The sequence below is a fragment of the Elephantulus edwardii genome, unplaced genomic scaffold, assembly GCF_000299155.1.
Source record: "Elephantulus edwardii isolate Elephantulus edwardi_28Jun2011 unplaced genomic scaffold, EleEdw1.0 scaffold00055, whole genome shotgun sequence".
Lineage (NCBI taxonomy): Eukaryota > Metazoa > Chordata > Mammalia > Macroscelidea > Macroscelididae > Elephantulus > Elephantulus edwardii.
In genome coordinates this window covers 12,862,657-12,866,556 of record NW_006399805.1, presented here as the reverse complement: position 1 = coordinate 12,866,556, position 3,900 = coordinate 12,862,657, and the positions used below count along the sequence as shown (strand labels likewise).

Genomic DNA, 3,900 nt, shown 5'->3' with positions numbered 1-3,900 from the left:
GTGTTGACAAAGAGTATGGGATATTTCATGGACTGTCAAAAGAAGAAATAAGTCTGTCTTGAAGGAAATGCAACCAGAGCTCTTCTTCGAGGCAAGGATAGTAAAACTTGCCATGGCTTGTTTTGGGCATATGTTCGGGAAGAACCAGTCTGGATAGGAAGATCGTACTGGGAAAGGAAAAGGGTGAGTGAAGGATTCTCCACAGACGGATTGACACAGTGACTGCAATAGGCTTGAGTACAGCAGAGATCTGAGAGTGGCTCAAGGTCTGGCAGAGTTCAGATCTGTGGTTCATAAGATCACCTTGAGGGCACCTAGCAGTAACATGCAGAACATCGCAAACAATATTAAAAATGTGTCCTCAATGTAGCCAATTGAAAGAACTCATATTCTTTTCTTTTCAATAAAAGTACTTAATATCTGAAAAAAAAACTATCAGAAAAAAACTCATATTCATGTGCTTCACTGACTTTCAGTGTCAAAGAAAGAAAACAGAAGGGTCTTTTCTTGAGTGTTTCCAGCAAAGAAAATGTCAAGAAGCCAAAAAGGCTGACCTAGAATCTGTTTTAGTTTTATGTATCCTATGTAGATATTTGATGAAATGATTTCTTGTATTAGTTAAACCCATTAACTTTATGATTTTACATAAAAAGTAGGTGGGTTATTCTCCATCTTTTAAGAAGTTCTTTCCTTCTCAAGAACCCTTTTCAAGGTGGCTTTGACTTCTTTGTTCCTTAGACTATAGATCAGGGGGTTGAGCATGGGATTGAAAAGGCTGTGGAACAAAAGGAGATACTTCTCCTGCTCCTTGGGGTTGCCATATCGGGGTCCAACATACGTGATGATGGCTGTGCCGTAGAAGAGCCCCACCACACAGAGGTGGGAGGAGCAGGTGGAGAAGGCTTTCTGCCGCCCCTCCCCAGACTGGATCCTCAGGATGGCACAGATAATACTAATATAGGAGATGACGATGGAAGAAAGTGGCCCCACCAGGACAGACACAGCCCCAGACAACACCATGATTTCATTAATGTGAGTATCTGCACAGGCAAGCTTGAGAACAGCCACGATTTCACAGAAAAAGTGATTCACTCTCTGGGGTCCACAGAACGGCAGGGGAAGAAGTAATATTAAATGCACGAAGGCCAGTAGGATTCCTATAATCCAGGAAGTGACAGCCAGGGCAATGCAGACTCTCCAGCTCATAATGACAGAATATCGGAGCGGGTGGCAGATGGCCACGTAACGATCATAGGACATCACCACCAAAAGAAGACATTCCGTGTGGGCAAAAGTCAGGAAGAGGAAGGTCTGTGTGAGGCACCCCGCAAAGGAGATGGGCGTGGAGGGACTCAGGAGGTTCACCAGCATCTGGGGCACCGTGTTACAGGCGTAGGAAATGTCAACAACAGCCAGGTGAGCCAGGAAGAAGTACATGGGGGTGTGAAGTCTCGGGTCCAGAAAGATGAAAGCCAGGATGGTCCCGTTCCCCAGCAGAGTGAAGGCGTAGAACAGAGAAGACTGCAAAGAGGAACAGCTGGACCCTCGGGCCAACGGGAAACCCCAGGAGGATGAACTCTGTGATCAATGTCAGGTTTTCACCCATTTCTCTGGAAAGAGACAGTGCAATTCATCAAGCATGTAAATATGGTGAATCTCGGCCATTTCTTGGCAGAAATGCATAGAAACAGGAAAGGGGGAAGGAATTGTTCTTGCCTGTGATAACCAATGCACTCAAGTATATCAGAGCCGCTGAGGATGGCACCGGCGAGACTTCAGATGTGTTGTTCGCAGAGTCGCTACGAGTTGTTCGTAACTCAAATGCACCTAACAACAACTTCAATAATGAGGAGCTAATTTATTACAGTATTCACTAACTGTTTCCTTTATTTGAAGCCTACTGTCATTGGAGTTAAAAATATGCTAATACTGAAGTTGTCCTCCCAGGAAGCTCGGCTGGTTTAGTGGAAAGGACTTGCACTGCTAAGGAAAAGGTGCACAATTCAGACCCACCAGCTGCCCCACAGGAGAAAGATGGGCAGTTTCCTCCTGCACAATTTACTGCCTCAGAAAACCAGCTGAAGGGTTAGCTGTGAGTTCATTTCAGCTCAACACTACACAACAGCAACAAGTAGTAGACACTGTCCTCAAGCTGAGAACTATTTAAAAACGATACCCAAGTATATTCTTCTATCACATCTGTAAATAGGAATGTGTGCAGAAGTCTTATAAGTCTGTACCTGAGAGTAGGAAGAAATAGAAGAATCTTAAAGACCCTGCCATTAGATTTTCTCCTGAATTTATGCCTTCAAATCACAATGTCTTTGTTAGAATTGTGGTATTTATCAAGAGCAAATGCTAAATTGTGAGAGGGGAGTTTCCAATCTGTGTTTTGGGTTTAAAACAGAGCTTTTGATGTTTATGTTCACGGACTATACCTTAATTGTGCTGTTTCTTTACCACAGAGTACTGGTGGTGGGCTCAAAGGTATATAGTTCAAATCCACAAGCTTCTCCATGGAAGAAAGATGGACAGTCTCCTCCCATGTGATTTATTGTCTCTGAAAACATGCAGGTGGGTCTGTTATGGGTTAGCTTTAACTCGGTGGTGGTGGTGGTTGTGGTTGTTGTGAGCCATTAAGTGGCCTGTAAGCTATAGAAACCCTATGCACAGCAGCTCTGAACCTTCCCTGTCCTGAGCCAGTCTCACTAACTCTGACACATCAACCCCCATTGCCCCAGTCACTGTATCAATCCATCTCATCCGGGGTCTTCCTCTCCTGCACTGTCCATCCACTCTCCCAAGCATGATGTCATTCTCCAAGAACTGATCTCTCCTGGCCACATGCCCAAAATATGTGAGATAGAACTTCAAAATCCTAGTCTCCAAGGAGAAACTTGGTTTCACCCTCTCAAAGACAGACCTATCTGTTTTCTTGGCAGTCCATGGTATGTTCAAAACTCTTCTCCAGCACCACAACTCAAAGACATTTATTCTTCTTCTGTCCTCCTTAGTCATTGTCCAGCTCTCTGATGCACAGCAAGTAATTGTGAAGATCATGGCCTGGATCAGGCACACCTTAGTCCCTAGACTGACATCATTGCTTTTCAATAGTAACAAAAACATGATCAAAAAGCCAGACCATCACTCTTCTTACACTCTATATGCATATTTATATTCTATATCTGCACACACATCTTTCTCTGTATTTACCTGTACTAGATTTTTTTTTTTTTTAGGGGAAAGCACAAATGCCGTCCTCCCCACTAAGACGAATTATGCGGTCAAGTTTCCCACATTTGGGGAAATCGCAGCGGTCAGCACAGCTGCAGTGTAATGGATAAGCCTCACCTGGGGAAAACCACCATCATGATCATGGTATCTCCCCTGCCAGGTAAGTATGTACCAGAATTTTTGCAAAATATTTGCTGCATTCCATAGTAAGACATACCTACCCATTACAAACAAACATGTACACACACATATCCACAAACATTTAAATGCTTGAGGACTTAACTGTGCACAACACACTTACTTGATGTTTTCTACTGAATCCTGTTCTAATATACTCTGCTCTGCTATGTTCATGCTGATAGAAAGCCCTTCAATAATTTCATGATGAGTTATGTCCTGGAGTTTAAAAGATACTGGTGTAGATCCACACCTATATCTTTCATTCTCTATACAGACTCCATCACATACTATGCCTCAAACATGGCAGAGATTGTGCAGATGGTTTGGACTGGGTTATATTTAAATGTGTTTACCTAGGACTGCTGCAGGCTGGTGCAACTCAATGGCACCAAAGAACAACAATGACTCATGTGCAGTCAACATATTTGATAGCTTCTAAAAGATAGGGTTAAAACTTTAACTAATTTAACTTATGGTGAATCTTTA

At 43.1% G+C, this 3,900-nt stretch overlaps 1 pseudogene; it reads right to left on the bottom strand.

Annotated features, from left to right (window-relative positions):
• Positions 1–675: 675 nt before the first annotated feature.
• LOC102867545 lies at positions 676–1,606 on the bottom strand (annotated as a pseudogene).
• Between the last annotated feature and the right edge of the window lie 2,294 nt (positions 1,607–3,900).